This window comes from Pan paniscus, chromosome 13 (assembly GCF_029289425.2).
Source record: "Pan paniscus chromosome 13, NHGRI_mPanPan1-v2.0_pri, whole genome shotgun sequence".
Taxonomy (NCBI): domain Eukaryota; kingdom Metazoa; phylum Chordata; class Mammalia; order Primates; family Hominidae; genus Pan; species Pan paniscus.
Genome location: NC_073262.2, coordinates 73,952,475 through 73,975,002, shown reverse-complemented (window position 1 = coordinate 73,975,002; position 22,528 = coordinate 73,952,475). Strand labels below are relative to the sequence as shown.

General features: G+C 40.9%; 1 pseudogene; it reads right to left on the bottom strand.

Moving 5' to 3' along the window:
- Positions 1-5,055: 5,055 nt before the first annotated feature.
- LOC117979408 (small integral membrane protein 26-like) lies at positions 5,056-21,032 on the bottom strand (annotated as a pseudogene).
- Between the last annotated feature and the right edge of the window lie 1,496 nt (positions 21,033-22,528).

Here is a 22,528-nt window from a genome sequence, read left to right as displayed (position 1 = left end):
GTGCGATCTCGGCTCACTGCAACCGCTGCCTCCCGGGTTCAAGCGATTCCCCTGCCTTAGCCTCCTGAGTAGCTGGGACTGCAGGCATGCACCACCACGCCCAGCTAATTTTTTGTATTTTAGTAGAGACAGGGTTTCACCTTGTTGGCCAGGGTGGTCTCGATTTTCTGACCTCATGATCCGTTCGCCTCGGCCTCCCAAAGTGCCAGGATTACAGGCGTGAGCCACTGCGCCTGGCCGTAACTGATTCTTTATATATAATTGTTGCCTAATTCCTAGCATACTGAGATCCTATTTATTTATTTATTTATTTTCTGAGATCTAATTTAGACCATGGAGAAGAAAAACAAAAAGGTGGTATTAATAAACTGCTTTGGGGAGTAAAAGAACCTCTTAGAATCCACGACATCATGGATGGAAGAGATCCTTAAGGAGGGAATGAAGCACAGCTCAGAGTGGGAAGGTTAGCAATGTTCAAGACCAAAGTTAATCATCTGTACATGAGTCAATTGAAAGAAAAGAATTAAAAGCATTAAAAAAAAAAAACAATGTCAGTAATGGGAGGAACTGATGAAGCCTGCTGCCCAGATGAGGATTGGAAACTATTTAAACTGGATAATACAGTATGTGTTTTGGCTCTGAGAAAACAGAAGTTGAACTTTTGAGTAGTAATCAAGGGCACGGTCTCAAAGTATTTGCAAATAGTGCTGGTGTGGAGAACAGATGCCGACATTATTGCCAATGGGAATCACAATGTGATAGTTGGAGTGAGAGACTAAAAGAAACCACAGGGAATTTTTGCAGAAAGCTTGGCATTGAACATGATTTATGGTTGATTTAAGAAGGAGACAAGGAAAATAAGGCTACAGTGTATACCATCTGACTGCTGCAGACCAAGGATGTAAACAGTTAGCCATGGCTCTCCAACCTCCTGGAAATCAGGATTCTGCTCATACAGAAAGGCGCCAGAATGTTTGTCTGAGTTAAGTGCATACTTCTTTTTTAGTATCTAAGAATAGTTATCCTCCTTTCCTCTCCCATTACTGCTTGGGTATCCTTAAAAATCCTCACCAGCTATTAAGTGTCATGGAGTTACGCAAAGAGGTCTGCAGGGAACTTGATGGCTTCCCAAAGTGGATCAGAGAACCTCACAGGAGGCCCTAGGCTTGAAAGGTGAGCAGCTCTATTTTGTTGCTCTCATGTGTGTGATGTACTTTTATGTTAGAAAACTGAGGTTTGGAGGATTTAAGAGAGTGAGGTGAATCTTCCAAAAATATCTAACAAAGTATGCTGAGAAGGTAAGTTAGAGCGGAAAATACGTGACCATTCCTTGGCCTTGGGTCACTTAAGTTATAACCTCCCTTCAGAGAGTAGAGAACAAACATTGCCTCTGAGACAAAAATAACTTCTTTTTTGTTTGTTTGTTTGTTCTGAGAGAGGGTCTTGCTCCGTCACCCAGGGTAAAGTGCAGTGGCATGATCATGGCTCACTGCAGCCTCAACCTCCTGGGCTCAGGCAATCCTTCCACTTTAACCTCCCAAGCAGCTGGGACTACAGGTGCATGCCACCACGTCTGGCTACTTTTTAAATTTTTTGTAGAGACAGGGTCTCCTTATGTGGCCCAGGCTGCTCTCAAAGTCCTGTCCTCAAGCCATCCTCCCACCTTGTCCTCCCCAAGTGCTGGCATTATAGGCATGAGCCACCATGCCTGGCCAAAATAAGAACTTTTTGAGCTATTCTATAGGGCGTCTGAGTTTTGAAACGGGAAAAGAGAGCTATATTTGACTAAAAATAGTAGGACTTTCATGTGAGGGAGACAATCTAGAGGGAGGTCAGTGCTGGTCCTCAAGTCCTTGGGACTACTAGAGAATTGGGCTCATATAAGGGGAAAAGATGAAAAACAATAACAACCAAAATGTTGCCAAAGGTTAGAAACAATGAGCTTTAATACCTGGCCAGTGACAATGCTTTCTGAATAGCAAAGGAAACAGATTAGATGAGGAAAATAAGGTTAGGCTTTGTGCCCAGGAACCTGAGCCACTGAAGCCTGTCAGTGGCCAGAGTTCCATTACCTTAGGAAAATGGCTCCAGGCTCTCTCAGCATGTCTGTTTATAGGCATTCTCCCCGCATTCATATCTCACCCTTATTTCCTAGTTGTGTTTCCTTTGAAAACTTATACTCCTCGAGCCTGTGCTAAGACTGCAGAGGTCCATCCAAACCTGGACCACAGTAACTAGCGAGATCCAAGTGCACCCTTGGTGTGCAGGGTGCCTGTCTCAGGAGCATAGTCAGAGAACAGCTGATACAGCGAGGGTAGATGGAAAGGTGAAGATTATGTCTGTCTGCCTGCATTGTCCTCTCCACCCTCTTGTTTTCTTGGCAGAATCCTTGATCATTCAGGATCTGCTCAAATGTTAATATCTATTATCTCTCTGTAAACCCCATTGATGGAAAGAGCTCTATTCCCACAGCATCTTGTACACAGCATTAATTATGCATTTGCTGCATTATTTTCTAATGGTTTGTGTGTCCATCTTTCTTACTGGACCATCAACTCTAAGATGTTAGGGACTGTATTTTGCATCTATCTCCAGCCCTAAATCAGTATCCAGAACTATATTGTGCCGTATGGTAGCTGCCAGCTACATGTGGGTATTGAGCAGTTGAAATGTGATAAATTCCAACTGAGATTGTTGTGAGTGTAAAATACACATCAGGTTTTGTCAACCTAGTATGAATAAGAGAATGTAGGCTGGGTACAGTAGCTCATACCTGTAATCTCAGCATTTTGGGAGGCTGAGGCAGGCAGATCACTTGAGGCCAGGAGTTCAAGACCAGCCTGGCCAACATGGCAAAACCCTGTCTACTAAAACTACAAAAAATTGGCCAGGCATAGTGGTGCATGCTTGTAATCCCAGTTACTTGGGAGGCTGAGGCTCAAGAGTCACTTGAACCTGAGATGCAGAGGTAGCAGTGGGCCGAGATCACACCACTGCACTCCAGCCTGGGCAACAGAGTGAGACTCTGTCTCAACGAAAAAAAAAAGAGAGAGAGACAGCCGGGCGTGCTGCCTCAGGCCTATAATCCCAGCACTTTGGGAGGCCGAGGCGGGTAGATCACCTGAGGTCAGGAGTTCGAGACCATGCTAGCCAACATGGGGAAACCCCGTCTCTACTGAAAATACAAAAATTAGCTAGTTGTGATGGCGGGTACCTGTAATCCCAGCTACTCAGGAGGCTGAGGCAGGAGAACCACTTGAACTCACGAGACGGAGGTTGCAGTGAGCCGAGATCTCGCCACTGCACTCCAGCCTGGGTGACAGACAGAGACTGTCTCAAAAAAAAAGGGAGAGAGAGAATGTAAACTATCTCACTAATAAATTTTTATAATGATTACATGTTACAATGATAATGTTTGGGATGTATTGTGTTAAATAGGATATATTATTAAAATTAATTTTATCTGCATCTTTTTACTGTCTTTCATGGCTACTAGAAAATTTAAAAGTATATATATGGCTCCTGTTATCCTTTTATTGGACAGGGATGGTCTAGAACATAGTAGAGGCTTGAGTCAGGGTCTTAGCAGGCAAAAGAAAATACATTCATTTTGGATTTTGAAGAGATGTTAATGAAGGGGCAGTTTACAGAAGTGTGGGCAAGGTTAAGGAAACCCACAAAGGATGCTGAAGCACCAAGAGACTAGCAAAAGAGGGGAGCAGTTAGCCTACAAAGGAGAGGAAAAGCTGTTGCTAGAGCTGGTGAGCACTGGAGGTGCCTAAGAGGAGCACCCAGCAGGAGCTCCAGTTCCCGTCACTGCCAGAACCATGCCTTGCTCCCACTGGCTGTAGGGAATCAGAAGCTGGAAGGCAGAGATCCTGGATGATGCAGCCCTTAGGGGACCGCTCCCACCACCCTGGGCAGAGAAGAATGGAGAATAGGTGAGGGCAGGAGGAGAGCATGGGATAAAGAGTAATGAGCACAGAGCTCAGTACATTTGTTCAGTGAATGAATGAAATGAAACTAGTCACTAAGGAGAGAATGGAGGACAGTGGAAAATTAACTTTTTCCCATCTGGAATTATTTTGCAGTAGTGCTTTTCAAACTGTTCTGTGACACTGAAGAGTTTAGTGAAATTATGTTAGGGGTTCCACAGACATTTCTTTCTTGTTCTAAATATGTATATTTCTAACTATTAAAATACCGTCCTTGAGGATGGGCGCGGTGGCTCACATCTGTAATCCCAGCACTTTAGGAGGCCAAGGCAGATGGATCACTTGAGGTCAGGAGTTTGAGACCAACCTGGCCAACATGGTGAAACCCCATCTCTACTTAAAATATAAAAATTAGCTGGGCATGGTGGCACATGCCTGTAGTCCCAGCTATTCGGGAGGCTGAGGCAGGAGAATTGCTTGAACCTGGGAGGCAGAGGTTGCAGTGAGCTGAGATTGCAGCACTGCGTTCCAGCTTGGGCAACAGAAGAAGACTCCATCTCAAAAAAAAAAAAAAAAAAAAAGAACTTCCCTAAAGCACAGGAACATGCACATCCAAACGTGTTATATATCAAAATTTTTAACACACGGGAAACAGGTCACACGTCAACTTGTGCTGCCAGGTGAATTTTTGTGCAAGCCTAAAAACAAGAGTTCCTCCTGTCTCTTTTGTGCTTTTATTTGAACATCATTTTTTATTCTTTTAATTTTTCTAGTCAGTCTCTGCTTACCCATTAATTGAATATCTTAAATGTGTCACTAATTAATGTTTAGGTCTGCATTAGTCTTTTAGAAAAATTCAGGTCTACACGTGTCCGTTTATATAAAATTGCACACATTTGTATACCATTGTAACACATGGGCACAGGTAAATTAAATGCTGAGCAATGTTCAGGAATGTGTATTTGACACGTGTTCATGTCTCATCATGTATCTCACTTGCTATCATGTTTATGTAAAAATGATACATTCATGTTAAGGAATTCTACAATAGCGGATATTGTAGGAATTCAATCTGAAATGCATTTCTGGCTATTTGCATTTGGTGTTCCCTATGCCTTGAAGATATTTCCTTCAGCTCTTGGTAAGGCTGAGATTAAGATGTTCCTTAGTTCTATTTATCCTTTTTATCCTTTAGCTTTTAGCTGAAATGTTTCCTCCTTGGGAAAGGCTTCCCTGACCACCTAATCACTTAAGTAGGTTCCCCTCCCCATTCTCTCTTTAAGCCTTATTTCAGCCTTCGTAGCACTTATCACAATTGGTAACTGTTTTACATAATTACCTCTTTATTGGTTTTCGCCTGTTTCCCTAGCAAGAATTTAAATTTAATCAGTGTAGGGATGGGGTCTCTACTTAGCATGGGTCAGGGACTATTTGAGCTTTACCCATATTCATTCATCTACTCACAATCACCTTGTGAGGGCCCCTTTGAAAGACAAGGACACCGAGATGCAGAGAGGGTAAGTGGCCTGGTCAAGGTCTCCTAAGCTATTATATGAGAGAGCCAGGATTCAAACCCAGGAATCAGTGGGGGCCCAAGAGTACAGCAGCATGTTAATATTAAAGGCTTCCAGCTCCAGGTCCCGAAGTGCTAACAAAAACATCGGATTTTTTTTTTCTTTTCTTTTCTTTTTTTTTTTTGAGATGGAATCTCGCTCTGTCGCCCAGGCTGGAGTGCAGTGGCGTGATCTCCACTCACTGCAACCTCCGCCTCCCAGGTTCAAGCCATTCTCCTGCCTCAGCCTCCTGAGTAGCTGGGATTACAGGCATCCACCACCACGCCTGGCTAATTTTTTGTATTTTTAGTAGAGATGGGGTTTCATTATGTTGGCCAGGCTGGTCTTGAACTCCTGACCTTGTGATCTGCCCACCTTGGTCTCTCAAAGTGCTGGGATTACAAGTGTGAGCCGCTGTGCCTGACCAGGCTAACATTTTTTGAAAGCTTGCCACGGTGCTGGGTTATGTGAATTATTTTTACTATTACAATAACCTTATGAGGTAGGTACTATTATCCCAATTTACAAATGAGTTGAGACCTAGAGAAATTAAGTGCCTTTCCAAAGATCACCCAGCCCAAAAATGGCAGAATGAAGATTTGAACCTATCCTCCTAACCATCTTGCCCTATCACCTGCCTGGAATTCCAATTCTCCTACACGCTACATGGTACCTTGTGTCAGACCATGCGTGGACATCGATTTCTCATCCATGAGTTGAAAGAATATGTATTTGCTGGGCCAGATGCAGTGGCTCATGCCTATAATCCCAGCACTTTGGGAGGCCAAGGCAGGTGGATCACCTGAGGTCAGGAGTTCAAGACCAGCCTGGCCAACATGGTGAAACCCCCTCTCTACTAAAAATACAAAAAAATTAGTCAGGCTTGGTGGTGCACACCTGTAGCCCCAGCTACTCGGGAGGCTGAGGCAGGAGAATTGCTTGGGAGGTGGAGGTTGCAGTGAGCTGAGATCATGCCACTGCACTCCAGCCAACAGAGTAAGACTCCATCTCAAAAAAAAAAAAAAGTATCTGCTGATCACGTCTGTGTTCTCTGGGTGGAGAGCTGGAGGGCGGGTATATGTAGATGAGGTGTATTAGCAGAGGTCACCAGGAAACCTTTTGCTCATTCTAATCTATGTCCTGTCCTCTCCAAATGGTGTTCTTCTTGGGCTTCCCAGTTTAACATTGTCATTTCCCTGTGGAAATGCTGGGAAACACAATGTGTGGAAATTAAACAATATACTCCTAAATAACCCATGGGTCAAAGAACAAAGAAGAAATCAAAAGAGAAATTAGAAAATAATTTGAGAGGCAAAAAGTACTTTGAAAAGAGGAAAAATGAAGACACAACATACCAAAACTTAGGGGATGTAACTGAAGCCTCCTGTGTACAGAATAGAGGGGACTTCAAAAAGTTCATGGAAGATTATTAAATTAAAAGACAAAAATGAAAAATATAAGCTTTATTTTTCAACATAAGCTTCATCAAGTCGAAGACACTTTTGTAAACAATGATACCAGCCATTTAGTCTTTTCCTAAAGAACGTAGGGTCCTGGGAATGTAACCGCGTCAAGGCAGTCTTTTTTTTTTTTTTTCTTTTGAAATGGAGTCTCACTCTGTCACCCAGGCTGGAGTGCAGTGGCATGGTCTCCGCTCACTCCAACCTCCACCTCACGTGTTTAAGCAGTTCTCCTGCCTCCCAAGTAGTTAGGAGTACAGGTGCATGCTGCCACACCCAGCTAATTTGTTAAATTTGTAGTAGAAATGAGGTCTCACTATGTTGCTCAGGCTGGTCTCGAACTCCTGGCCTTAAGCAATCCTTCCCCCTCAGCATCCCAAAGTGATGGAATTACAGGTGTAAGACACCAGGCTCGGCTAAAGACTTTTTAAGATTATGAAACAAAAAGAATTTCAGGGCTGGGCACGGTGGCTCACCCTGTAATCCCAGCACTTTGGGAGGCCGGGGCAGAAGTATTGCTTGTGTCCAGGAGTTCAAGACCAGCTTGGGCAACATAGAAAGACCCCTACTGATCTCTTTGGGACATTGTTTCCATAAACTTTTTGTAAAGCATCAATGATTTCACTATTTTTCTACACAAACCATAAATTTGATGTTGGTTTTTTTTTTTTAGACAGAGTCTTGCTCTGTCCCAAGCAGGAGCACAGTAGCGCTATCTCAGCACACTGTGACCTCTACCTCCTGGGTTCAAGCAATTCTCCTGCCTCAGCCTCCCGAGTACCTGGGATTACAGGTGCGTGCCACCATGTCCTACTAATTTTTGTATTTTTAGTAGAGACGGGGTTTCGCCATGTTGGCCAGGCTGGTCTGGATCTCCTGACCTCAGGTGATCCGCCCACCTCAGCCTCCCAAAGTGCTGGGATTACATGTGTGAGCCACTGTGCCCAGCCTTAACATTAGTTCTTGCTTCAATTTTATTAATAGCAGAATTCATGTTGCTCTGATGGGGGCTCTTCTCAAACTGATGTCTTATCCTTCTTAGTGCCCCAAACTAGATCCTGTTCAGACATGCCATAACAAATTAGTATGAGTTTATTTTAGTGCAAACATTTTGAATTCTCTGCATAGTTTTTTGATAATACACATTTTCCATGAATTTTTTTGAAGAGCTCCTCATACGTGTGTGTTTAACTTATTTCTATCTTCTCTTTCACATGATTCACTTTTTTTTTTTAAATCTATTTAAGCAGCACTTACCGAAGGCCAACTCTGGCCAGACACTGTGCTGAGATTTGGAGACACGGATGACCAGAACACGGTCACAGTCCTCTAGGGATGCTAGGCAGATGGAGCACATAAACTAATGATTACACCAATTAGTTGGCCAAGGATTTGAACCAGGATTCTAGTCAGCAGGACCAGAGGAAAGATATTACCCTTTTGGCCTGTTACTATCTCATTTTGTCTTTTATTGTATCTTCCTCCAGCTTTCCTTTTCTCTCAAAGACTTTCTTTTCTGGCTATCTCATGTTCCCCTTTTTCCCTACTTTTTAATTATTTATACAGCCAATTCCAGGTGACCTCTTTTGTGAATTTTATACAATTAATGCTTGGCCCCCCAACTGCTGGAATCTGGATTTAATCCTCCACCATCAGCCCCCCACTCCCCAGAATGATGAATGCTCAGGGAACAGGGATTAATTGTAACATTAGCCTAAGGAAAGCTGAACTAGGCAGTCATTAGTTCCTTACCACTCCCTATTTCCTTGCTTTCCACAAAATTTAGGATTTCTTCCCAACCCACATAGAAATGACTTTTTAAAAAAAATTTCTCAGTTCTCTGCTCCATCTCCATTGGCACAAACATTACAAATAGATGTCTTGTGACTTCTTTCCTGCTGTCCCTGGAATTGTGGAATGTTGTTTTGAAATTCTTCTTTGGATTTTTGTATCCAGAGTTATATCCCCAATTCTTAGCATACTGCCTGACACATAATAGGTTTTCAATAAATATATGTGAAAATAAATGCAAAGTGAAAAGAGAGAAAAATATTAGTAGATGATTTTTACATGAACAATGTTGCTATGTTTTTATTTAGAAGTTTATGCATCCATTTGACCCCTAAATTATATCGTCCTCAAGAATAAGGGGACTAGTTTTTCTTCTTCTTTATATTCTCTCCTGCCCTGTGCCTAAAATAATACCTGATACGGCACAAAACCGTAATCTATATTTGTTGAATGAAGAATAAGTAAAGACTAGACAGTTGATATCTGTGATTGATGTGGATGAGGATTTATATTATTAATGTTGTCTTAACTATTTTCTGGAACAAAGTGTAAATAACTTGGATAAATAAACTATAAATGGGATTAGAAGAAGGTCTTGGAGAAGAAACGTCATGGGTGGCACTAACGCTGGGGGAGCCCCCGCTTACGATGGGTGTGCCTGCCGCTGTTTCACTCCCCTGGAGAGAGAACTCTGGAGATAGCTTTGCACATGGAATGGGGGTACAAGAGTGTGAACATGTGGCTGTGGGATTTTGTTAACATAGTATTTGCCTTCCAAACACTTGAAAAAGACTTTTCTAATCCTATTCTGTTGCTATTGCCTCTGTGTTTTCGCCTCATATCACATTTAAATTCTATGGCTTGTCCAGTTAATGTGGACATGCATAACAAGTGGGCCCAGATCTTATTCTAAATGGAAGCCAGAGCCAGTGTCCAGACACTAGGAAAGCATAATTACCCCAAGAGCAGAGTTGTGTTTTCTGAGAGGGCTTTGAGCAGTGTCTATGGAGCCCCAGATGTAAATTTCCGCATTAGACAAGTAAAAAGATTTATGAAACACGTTTCTCCTCTTTCTTGGAGAAAAAAAAAAAAAAATCTTCTCTTTTGCGAAAAGACTTAGTGTTTGAGTACTTCTTGACCCTTAAGGGAAAGGAAGAAAATTATATCAGAAATCTATGCATGCTAAAATAACATTCATTCAAAATGAGGAATGATTGATTCTTTCCATATGTTCTTATCCTATTTCAATTTAAATTAATTTTGCAGGAGTCATTAACTATCTCCACAAAATTTGCTGGGTTTTCTCCGAATGCTGGCTTTGGCACACCTGCAGCCAGTGCATGTCTTTATGGTTAATCTGTAGGAACCAAAATTAATTTCAGTAAAACAGCTAAATGGTCCTCAAGAGTCCTTACTCATGTGTCTGGTTAGCATTCACCAGGGGCAGTAAACACAGCCTGACAAGGGTGATAGAAATGTTTCAAGGGACCTTTCCAAGTTTTCTCACTATCTTTTCTTCTTTTTTAAATTTGCAGGTGCAAAAATTCCATTTATAATTCTTTAATTCCAAGGGCAATGGGTATCTTGGGGTCTCAGATTCAGGACAAGTGGCCAGCTGGGACACAATATTCTGCTTGCAAGTCATGGCAGGTGCAGAAGGAGGGCAAGCCATTAAAAGTTTGGCCTGTTCTCCTTTTCTCTCTTTTTGTGCTTCCTTTTCCTCTTCTAGACGGGTGTACAATTACATGAGCTGAATTAGTTATCTCCCAAAGCTGTGCTGTTGTACATCCAGGAAAAGGACTTGATTACTCAACCCATGGTTCCAGGAGCCTTATTTGGGTTCTTTTGTGCAGCAGAAGAAAAAAGTGCTGAGTGCACCCTCTATTTGTTTTGCGATTTGCCTGCTGGGCACATTACTTGCTATCACTCTGGTTTCAATAGATGTCTTTCCACGGAGATTTTAGGATGTCTATATTTAGAAAACAATAAAATATGTATAAGATGGAAAAATTAGGGGAAAGCAGAAGTGTGCTGAGGAGGAGAGAAAAGGGCAAGAGACAGTCATGGATCCTTCTCATGACAGGAGCTGTCCCTAGCATCCAGGCTTGACTTCTTTCTTGCCTTGCCAAGTGTTCCACTGTGCAGTGTGGAGTTATTAAGTGTGGAGATAAGGGGAGGAACAAGAGACAAGGAAAACCTAGCTCCAGTACTCTGGTGTCTTTGGAGAGAGTTTTGCCAGGGCATGTACCGGACACAGTGTGAGAATCCAGGAAGGGAGAGACATGTCAGCTGTGAGAAGCATATCCATGCAGTTATTATGGCCACATGTAATCTTTGTTGGGCTTTGTCAGCATATGAGCTGCTGATGAGGATGACTTCTTTCCCAACCAGGAATGGTTTGTATGGCTTTTCTGCAAGCTATTGCTGGGAGTTTAGGTTTGGGGATTCCTGAGGTGGGTGTAACTAGAACAGGCTCTGGTTTATATTCACTCAGACTTTGATAATTTGAAAAGATTAACAGGCAAAATACTCAAAGATTAAAAACAAACAAATGGAAAAAGAAAGGAAGGATGGAGAACTTGAAAGCAAGGAAGAAATGACTTTTAGATGGTCTAGTCTCTTGTCCTGTGTAGCTATAATGACTTCATTGCACATGATCTCAGATAGTAGGTTAATTTGGTTCTGGGCCTGGTATATGTTTGTTCAATTTTATGTGGTCTCCTTAATGCTGTGTGGAATATTGTAAATTTGTAGTTATTTATTTATGTATATATTTACTTATTTAACTGTACACCTAGCATAGAGACACAGCTAGTTGGGTACTTAACAAATAGATATATGAGTTGCCATAGCTACAAACTACTACTAACAGTAGGATGTTCATAGCCATTTTCTTTTTTTTTTTGAGATGGAGTTTTGCTCTTGTTGCCCAGGCTGGAGTGCAATGGAGCGATCTCGGCTCACTGCAACCTCCACCTCCTAGGTGATTCTCCTGCCTCAGCCTCCTGAAGAGCTGAGATTACAGGCACCTGCCACCAAGCCCAGCTAATTTTTGTATTTTTAGTAGAGATGGAGTTTCACCATGTTGGCCAGGCTGGTCTTGAACTCCTGACATCAGGTGATCCACCCGCCTCAGCCTCCCAGAGTGTTGGGATTACAGGCATGAGCCACCACGCCCAGCCCCCATTTTTTTGATATTAAAAATGCAATGAAAAAAAGAGAAGAAAGGGTTTATTTGGCCAAAAAAAACATAATGACTTTAAGATGTATAATTTAACACCAATTTCTTCCTTAAAAAGTTAAAGGCCCGTGATCATTTTAAGTGATATGATTAGGAGAAATAAAATTGTGTGATGAAGTAGCCACTGTCAGGTTTCAGCTGCCTGGTAGCCACAGGACTAGCCCTGTCTCAAAACATCAGATTCCGGTGTTGTGAATAAGAAAGTATCCCCCAGTAGTCCATCCTTCTATCAGGGGAAATAACTTTCCTCCAGCATTGAATCGCTTTTCTAGGTAGAAAGTTTTGGATATAACTCCTTCTGAAATGTTCCTCCCCAGGCCAGACCCCTGAACTTTCCTGAGGAAAGGAAGTGGCCCACAACCTATCTCTGCCTCATGGTCTCCATGCAGACTAGAAAAAAGAAAATAATACTATCAGAAAACTTGAGTTCCACTCCTGGCCCAGCCACTCTTGTGCAATGTAGAAAAATTAACTTCATTTCCCTGGACCTCAGGTCCTCATGGATGTAAAGAAGTGTGCTACTTGCTCTGATACTTCAAAAGACAGTTTACAGAGTAGCAAATAATGTCATGAAAAGAATGACAGCTTTGGAGTCAGCCAGATCTGGTTCATTCTTCAACAAATCTTTATTTAGCATCTACTATATGCCAGGCGCTATTCTTGGTGCCAGATGCTGCCTACATGAAGCTCACATTTTAATGTGGGGACCAATACTAGTTTGTGGCCTTGGGCAAATCATTTAGCCCCTCTAAGCTTGTTTTTTCCACCTGTAAAATGGACATTATAATAACATTTCAAGATGTGTTGTCAGGATTAGATACAATGATATTTAAAGCACCTATTATACACTAGAGGCTCAATGAATGGTATGTAAATAATACCATATGATACATGATAAAACACTTTTTTCAATTGTACGATTCTATCCAGATAGGCAAATTATTATTTTTTCATCTCTGTACTGTGTGACTCTAAAGCCATAGACAATCACAAAATTACACTGCAGATTTAATAAATTTCCTTCTCTTTACTGCCTTAAAAGCAACTTCATTTATCAAGGAAATATTTTTTTGAGTCTCTACTATGCATTAAATACTAGGCTGGCCCTAGGGATATGGAAATAAATGAGACTTCCCTGCCCTTACTTAGGATCATAGCAGTAAATGTTTGGATTTCACCAGGGTCCTCACTTTTGGAGAGCTTATTCTTCTAGAGTTTGTATTAGTTATTGACTGTTTAGAAAGAAATCAAGAAAGGAAAACAACCCTCTACTTGGCAAGTGGGTTAAGCTAAAGTTTTCTTAGAGAGACCTAAAGTTGTGTATATAAGACCCTTGGCAATCTCACTCTACTCAAAATGAAACAGATAGGAGAACGCATCTTTCCTATAGCTGCCTTAGAGGTAAAATTTCAATCTACCAACATCTTTTGCAACAAAAGAAAATCAATTAAGTTATTTACTATACCCAGCCATGTGACCAGTGTTGTTACACATATTTCAGAGATATAAATGAAAATAAGGAGATATTCCTGGAGCTCAGCAGGAGTCATGACACCTGCCCTTGAGGCAGGAGGTAGAATGTGTTCATTTATTTACTTATTTATTTAGTCACGAAAAATCTGTTTAGTAACCATGGCCTTTGAGGAATCACACGGAGTGCTGGGAACACTAAGTGGGAGAACCAATAAAGTGGAAGAACAGTTATTGAGCACCTATTGTGCACCAGGCACTGTCCATCATTTTACCTCCATCATCTCAATGCATTTCCATCAATCCTAAAAGAATTTTTTTCTAAAAAAGGTTGTATGCTTTGACCTCAAGGCATTCATTGGGGTGTGAGAGGACAGAAAGCATCAATCCACAGCGAAAAGGAATGCCATGGAGGAAAATGCCCAGAGCCAGTGAGCTCAGTAGAGGACAGAATGGTTCACTGTCCCCAGAGGGTAGGGGCAGGCTTTGAAGAGGTTGTGGCATTCTAGTTTTTAAGCAGGAGCAACACAGGTGAAAGAGATCACTACTAGGTAGGCAGGGATACAGATGACAGAGAGATAGGAATTGACAGCACAGACCATTCATGCTATAGGAGCTGGCCAAACCCCAAGGCTCTCAGAGCACCAGGTTACCAGTTGCTTCCCAAGCATTCACCCAGAGTAGTTGCTCATCTGAGAAGCTCTGTTTCCCTGAAATAATGACACTGGGATTCAGATTTCTAGCCCAATTCATGGTGCACTTGGGGCCTCACTTATAACCCATTCTTGGTTTTATGAAGCAAACAGTTTCCTTCTGCTCTGTGCTCTGTTTTAGAGTCAGGAGCTGATCTTTGCACTGATGCCATGCTAGATCTTTATTTGTTTTGTGCTGATGAGATTTAGGAGTGAGAAGTGGAAAACAAACTGATCCTCTCTATCTCCCACTACTGGGTTTTGATAGATAAAGTGGTCCTCTTGAAGTTTTTCTTCTTTCATTTGGAAAGTGTCATAAGATGTAGGTTAAGCTGGGTGTGGTGGCTCACGCCTGTAATCCCAACACTTTGGAAGGTGGAGGTGGGCGGATCACGAGGTCAAGAGATCCAGACCATCCTGGCCAACTTGGTGAAACCCCGTCTCTACTAAAAATACAAAAATCAGCTGGGCGTGGTGGCAGGCGCCTGTAATCCCAGCTACTCAGGAGGCTGAGGCAGGAGAATCGCTGGAACCCGGGAGGTGGATGTTGCAGTGAGCTCACTCCACTGCACTCCAGCCTGGTGACAGAGCAAGACTCCATCTCAAAAAGAAAAAAAAAAAAGATATAGGTTAAGCAGTAAAGTGTGGTGCCAGGCTGGGAGTGGTGGCTCACGCTTGTAATCCCAGCACTTTGTGAAGCCAAGGCGGGGTGGATCACCTGAGGTCAGGAGTTTGAGACCATCCTGGCCAACATGGTGAAACCCCATCTACACTAAAAATACAAACATTAGCAGGGCATGGTGTCGCCTGGTGGTAGTCCCAGCTACCCAGGAGGCTGAGGCAGGAGAATCGCTTAACCACGGGAGGCAGAGGTTGCAGTGAGCCAAGATCGTGCCACTGTACTCCAGCCTGGGCGACAGAGTGAGACTCCATCTCAAAAAAAAAAAAAAAATGTGGCACCAGATAGACATAAGTTCAAATCCCAGATCTACTTCTTATTATTTGGGTGATCTTGAGCATTGACTTTTCACCCAAATTTGGACCCAAATTCTGAGAGGTGAGATACAACTGTAAATTTGGACCCAAATTCTGAGAGGTGAGATACAACTATAAATTTGGAGTGCACCAAGGAAAAATTTAGAGAGCTCTTCTTTACTCCTCTGTTATTGGAATAAACAGGTATAACTCAGTGATCACATCTAGAGCATCAAGGCCATAAACAAAGAAAAAAGCAACCACAGGCTGGCTCTCTAACTAGTTTACTCTTCATTGCCTAATTCAGCAAGCTAAATACCTGATCCAAAAGGAAATTATTAAGAGTTTTTTGCAATAAATATTGTATACAGGCTCCACTTTATCTTGGAGGTCTGTGATTATGTTTAGAAAACAGCTTCTATTGAAAAGCTAAACTTATGAATAGGTAGGAAGCTAGAACTTTGGACCTACAATAATAATAATAGCAATCATAATAACTTTGGGAGGCGTTTACTATAAGCCAGGCACTATTTTAAGCACTTTATTATGAATTGATTCATTTAATCTTATAGTCATCCTATGAAATAGGTACTATCATTATCTCTATTTTAAGATAAGGAAATTAGGCCAGGCACAATGGCTCATGTCTGTATTCCCAACATTTTGGGAAGCCAAAGTGGAAAGATCCCTTGAGGCCAGGAGACTGAGACCAGCCTGGGCAAAAAAGTGAGACCCTGTCTCTGCAAAAAATTTAAGGAATTAGCCAGGCATGGTGGCCTGTGCCTATAGTCCCAGCTGCTTGGGAGGCTGAGGCAGAAGGACTGCTTGAGCCTGGGAGGTCAAGGCTTACAGTGAGCCATGATAATGCCACTGCACTGTAGCCTAGGCAACAGAGCAAGACTCTATCTCAAAAAAAGAAAAAGAAAAAGAAAAAGAAAATTGAGCCACAGAGAGGGAGAGTGGCTTGCTGACTTGTCGGAGCCAGGATTTTTACCTACGCTGTCTGCTTTAGAGCCTGTGTCATGAACCTCTCTCCAGTTCTATAAGCCAACTTCTTTTAAAATAATTATAATAATAACATTTTGTGTTCCAATTATAAAACTAAGTCATGGTAGGAATTTTTGAAATTAGAGAAAGGGGTAAAGAAACTGAAATTATTTATATTTTTATTACCCAGGGATAACATTTATTAACATTTGGGTCTATTTCCTTTTGGAAATTAAATTGCATATATAATTCTCTTTTCAAATAGCATAACACCACATATGACTTTTTAAATTTAATGTTACAATTTGAGCATTTTCCCATGTTATTAAATATTCTTATAAACCATAGATTTTAATGGCTGCAAATATTCCAATTATCAGGCGGTCCCATCATTTACTTTAAAAATCACATGATATTGGGCCATTAGCTTGTTTCCAATGTTCTTGAGAAACGTTGGTTGTACTTCTGTGTTGGTTTCTGGAGGATGCCTTAGCCTGGTACTTTCAAGAGCTGCGCGGGCTGTTTGAAGAGCGGCTAATTTTCTACTGAAGGGACTGTGCCCGAATCCCTGTCCCCCAAGTAAGAACACCCTAAGCCACTGAAAACAGGTGAGAATTTTGAAAAGTCTCTTGAGTATCTGAATTCTCAGTGAGGGTCCACAATCTTATTCAATTTTTTAAAAACTCGTATTATTTCCCCCTAGTTTAGTAAGTAAAACATGTATCTTGTGTTAAAAAAAAAAAAAAAAAGTAGGACATGAAAATGAACAAACAAGAAAAATAAAATTAATCTAAAATCACACCACAGCACAGCTTGTCAAGTATTTATCTTTGCACACTACACACTATCTTGTTACCTGTTGTTTTACTCAATGACATAATATGCACATTTTCCTATTAATAAATGTAGGTCATCATACCAGATGGTAGCTGATCTCTGCCCAGCTGCTCTCCCACCCTCAGGCCTGATCCCTACAGGCAATTGCTTTTCACTGATTTATGTTTGCATGAATATAAAGCATGGTTCCTCCTTCTCCATTGTGCCACACCTACCGGAGACTAGTTCTTGTACTTTCCGAACCCAAAGCAGCTGCCCTGCCATCAAGGCGTTGGCCTTCTACTGGAGGAGTATATTATTGAAAAAAATAAATAAATAAAATAAATCCATTAAAAAGTGACCCAAAGTGGTGTTTTTAATAAGGGGGAATAAGGAAATGTGGGAATAAGGAAATATCCAGACGATTTTACAAACCCAAACCCGTTATCCTATTTATGACACAACCTATGGTGTTGAGTTTTTCTTGTGTTTCTCTACCTCGAGCTGGTAGAGAAAGGGCCTATCGAGTTAGCTATGCCCATCTATGATCCCCCGGTTAAATTTCTGCCTCTGACTTTTAAGGAGACACTTTTACCTCATCTTCTTCCTAATTTTCCCAAGAAAGGAGAGTTCTATCCAAGTTGTGTCAGAAGCTAAGTCTAAACTTATTTTAAATGACTATTTTTGAAATTAGTAAAGACAGGACTCTGACCCCCGCCAGTCTGTCCAGACAGGCTTTTTTTGTTTTTGTTTTTGAGATGGAGTCTCACCCTGTTGTCCAGGCTGGAGTGCAGTGGCGCCATCATGGCTCACTGCAGCCTTGACCTCCCTGGGCTCAGGTGTCCTTTCATCTCAGCCTTCTGAGTAGCTGGGACTATGGGCACGCGCCAGCACACCTGGCTGATTGTTTGCATTTTTCGTACAGACAGGGTTTCACCATGTTTCCAGTCTGGTCTCGAACTCCTGGGCTCAAGCCATCAGCCCGCCTCGGTCTCCCAAAGTGCTAACATTACAGGTGTGAGCCACCACACTCAATCCAGACAGACTAAAGGGATCTTTATACTATAAAGCGATCTTATACCTGGAGGAATTGTGAGCTTAGATATTACTATACTAAGACCACAAGTGGTAAAAATCAGATAAAGCAGTAATCATCTTACTTTGTGATCAAATTAATGGAGAAAAAGTAAGAAATGGTTTGACCTTGTAAGCTCTCTGAGGAAATAAGCAGTTTCAATTAACACTGCTGTCGCAATCCCTATCTCACAGCTTCAACTTAATCCCATAGCAACACTCAGAACTCATTTTTATTATAATTACAGTTGACCCTCGAACAATGCAAGGGTTAGGGGCACTGCCCTCCCCCTTTGTCTTGTACAGTAGAAAATTCTCCTATAGCTTTTGACTTCTCCCAAGCTTAACTAACTTAACTACTAATAATAGCCTCTATTGACCAGAAGCCTCACTGATAACCTAAACAATTGATTAACACGTATTTTATATATGTATTATACCCTGTATTCCTACAATACAGTAAGTAAGAGAAAAGACAATGTTAAGAAAATCATAAAGAAGAGAACATACATTGTCAGTTCTGTACTGTATTTATCCATACCGGAAGTTCACGCCATCCATTTACAAGATATATCATCTGTCTGAAATGGTGGCAACTGCAGTGTCTGACCGCAAATTGTGGTATGTATCAAGCCATTCAACTTTTTCTTTTAATGTCATGACTTTTCTCTGCTTCTTGGGAGCACTTCCAGCATCACTAGTGGCACTTTGTATGGGTCCCATGATGTTATTCAAGGTTCACGGTATTGTACTAAACATGATGAAAAATACGCAAGAACTGGGGGAGATCACTTTTTACTGCAATATGCAATTTACTGAAGGGACAACTGCTCATAAGGAGATTAGGGTCGCATGGTGTTTTAAGCAGATAATCCCAATACTTGAGCTCACAATAGCAACAGGAGGTGGCAATGAAATATTACAGTAGTACAGTATGTACTGCTGTTAATTTTATGCAGCTATGATTTAATACTGCATTCTTATATTTGTTTACATTTTTCTCGACTTCAAATGGCACCACATATGGTCTGTGTTTGTGTGCGTAAGTTTTGATAAATTGTAACTTTTTATAATAGATTTTTGGTTTTTTTATGGTAGTAAATGATAAAGGCTTAGTATCTTCATATATTTTATGCATTCATGATATACCTTTTTCTTAATTGTTTTAATATTTCTAGATATGCACGCAGTTCATCTGTTTTTTCAAATTGTCTCAAATCTCCAAAAATGTTTTCAATACATTTATTTTTAGAAATCTGTGTATGTGGAGTCACACAGTCTAAACTCATGTTTTTCAAGGGTCAACTGTACTTATTATAGTCCCACAATATCTCATTATTTTTGCTTTAAATGGTCAATTATACTTTAAAGAGGTTTTTCTAAATAACAAAAGAGTCTTTTATTACTACTCAAATAGGTGCCACTTCTGATTCTCTTCTTTCCTTTGTGTAAACCTAGATTTCCGTCTGATATCATTTTCCTTCTGCCTCAAGGACTTCCTTTAACATTTCTTATAGTACAGATTTGCTAGTGAAAAGCTTTTAGCTTTCATATGTCTGAAGAAGTCTTTATGAGGTTTTCACTGGGTATAAAATTCTACGTTGACAATTTTTTTTCCGTCAGTACTTTAAAGATGTTGCTTCACTTTCTTCTGGTTTGCATTGTTTCTGACAAGAAGTCTACCTTTCTACTTTCATTCTTATCTTGTTTATTCCATACATTATAAACCTTTTTTTTTTTTCTGGCTGCTTTTAAGGTTTTTCTCTTTGTCTCTGGCTTTGGACAAGTTGTCATGTGCCATGGTATAGTTTTCTTCTTGTGTCTTGTGCTTAGGTTTGTTGAGCTTCGTGGATCTCTGGGTTTAGAGTTTTCATCAAAATTGGACAATTTTCAGCCATTATTTCTTCAAAAAAATTTTGTTCTCCTATCTCCTGTCTGTTATGGATTGAATTCATACATTGAAACTAACCCCCTTCAATCTGCATTTGAAGATGGGGCCTTTAAAGGGGTAATTAAAGTTAAAGTTATAAGGGTGGGACCCTAATCAAATATGACTGGTGTCCATATAAGAAGAGGTAGAGACAACAGGGAGGCACACACAAAGAAAAGGCCATGAAAGGAGACAGCAAGAAGGTGGCTGTCCACCAGCCAAAGAGAGAGGCCTCGGGAGAAACAGAACCTGTCAGCACTTTGATCTTAGACTTCCAGCCTCCAGAAACATGAGCTTAAATTTTTATTTAAGCTATCCAGTCTGTGGTATTTTGTTATGGTAGCCCTAGCAAATTAGTATACTCTGTCTTGGGACTTCCATTACATATATATTAGGCTACTTAAAGTTATTCCAATGCTTATTGAAACTTTTTTTTTTTTTAGACTTTTTTTCTCCCTCTGTTTCATTGAGAACTTTCTTTTTTTTTTTTAGTTTCCTTCAAGAAAAGATTTATTGCATATTATTAGTGATTATGTTTTACAGCAAAATTAAATATATATGCATTTCACAAACACAAAATGGGAATCAAGGCATCTATCAAATTTAAATGTTGAACCAAGTCTTAGTTTTCAGAATTCAGTAGCCAGTCATGGTTCTGCACCAGGGCCACCAGTCCATGATTTCCAGTTGTTGAGGATCTTTTCAGTAATTGGAACAAAATCTTCCTTATCTGTGACAATTGTTTCCACATAAAACCCTTTTGGGGGTTCAGATAGTTCACTGGGTACTTCACTTGTTGAGCCATCCTTTTGCTGTACTTCATCACCTGACAACTTTGCCATTTTCTGGCCAAAGTAAACCATTGAGCCCACCAGAGACCGGGTGCCAATCCCATAGATCACCAGCCGATCCCATAGACCACCAACATCCACTGGTACCGGGCCGTAAACTGGTTTTGACACATGGGTACACTGGCGAGGGCCTCGATTCTCACAGGCCCACGGTGGAGGCGGCTCCTTGTGAACTTTCTATTGCTGTGTCTTCAAAATCCATAATTTTTTCTTCTGCATTGTTTAATCTACCATTATTCCCATGCAATGGCACTTACATTCCCATCCAATGGCAAAATACATCCAATGTATTTTCATCTCAGATGTATTTTTATCTCTAAAAGTTTGGTTTGGGTATCTAAAGTTTTGTTAAAATGTTTGTGGGTACATAGTAGGTATATATATATTTATGGGATACATGCAATATTTTAGTACAGACAGGCAAGGCATAATACTCACAGCAGGGTAAATGGGGTATTTATGACCTAAAGCATTTATCCTTTGTGTTACAAACAATTCAATTATATTCTTTTAGTTATTTTTAAATGTACAATAAATTATTGTTGACTGTAGTCACCCTGTCGTGCTATCAAATACTAGATCTTATTCATTCTAACTATATTTTTGTACCCATTAACCATGCCCACACTCCACCCCGCCTCTGACTACCATTCCAGCCTCTGTTAACCAACCTTCTATTCTCTATCTCAATGAGTTCAATTGTTTTAATTTTTAGTTTCCACAAATCAGTGAGACTATGTGAAGTTTGTCTTTCTGTGCCTGGATTATTTCACTTAACATAATGATCTCCAGTTCCATCCATGTTTTTGCAAATGACAGGATCTTATTCTTTATTCATGGCCGTATAATACTTCATCATGTATATGTACCACATTTTCATTATCCATTTGTCTGTTAATGGACACTTAGGTTGCTTAGGGAATCTAAATTTTTTATTAATATATTTTATTTTTTAGAATAGTTCTAGATTTACAAAAAACTGAGAAGAGGCTGGGCGTGGTGGCTCAGCCTGTAATCCCAGCACTTTGGGAGGCTGAGGCGGGCGGATCACCTGAGGTCAGAAGTTCGAGGCCAGCCTGACCAACATGGAGAAACCCCATCTCTACTAAAAATACAAAATTAGGTGTGGTGGCACAGGCCTGTAATCCCAGCTACTCAGGAGGCTGAGGCAGGAGAATTGCTTGAACTCAGGAGGCGGAGATTGTGGTGAGCTGAGATCACGCCATTGCACTCCAGCCTGTTCAACAAGAGCAAAACTCCATCTCAAGAAAAAAAAACAAAAAACTGAGAAGATAGTTGTTGTGAATTGACTCATGTCCTCTCAAAATTTATATGTTGAGGCCCTAGCTTCCAAAGTGACTGTATTTGGAGACAGGACTTTTAGGGAGGTAATTAAGGTTAAATGAGGTCAGAAGGGTGAGGCCCTAATCCAATAAGACTGATGTCCTTATTTTAAAAAAGAGAAAAGACACCCCTCTGTCACTCTCCCTCTCTACAAGTGTAGGGAAGAGGCCATGTGATGACGCAGCAAGAGGTAGCTGCCTACAAGCCAGGAGGAGAGTCCTCAACAGAAACCAGCCCTGATGACTCTTTGATCTTAGACTTTTTGCCTCCAGAACTTAAAGAAAATAAATTTCTGTTGTTAAAGCCACCCAGACTGTGGTGGCTTTTATGGGCAGTCTGAGCTGATTAATGCAGTGCACAGGCTGGGCACAGTGGCTCACACCTGTAATCCCAGCACTTTGAGGGGCTG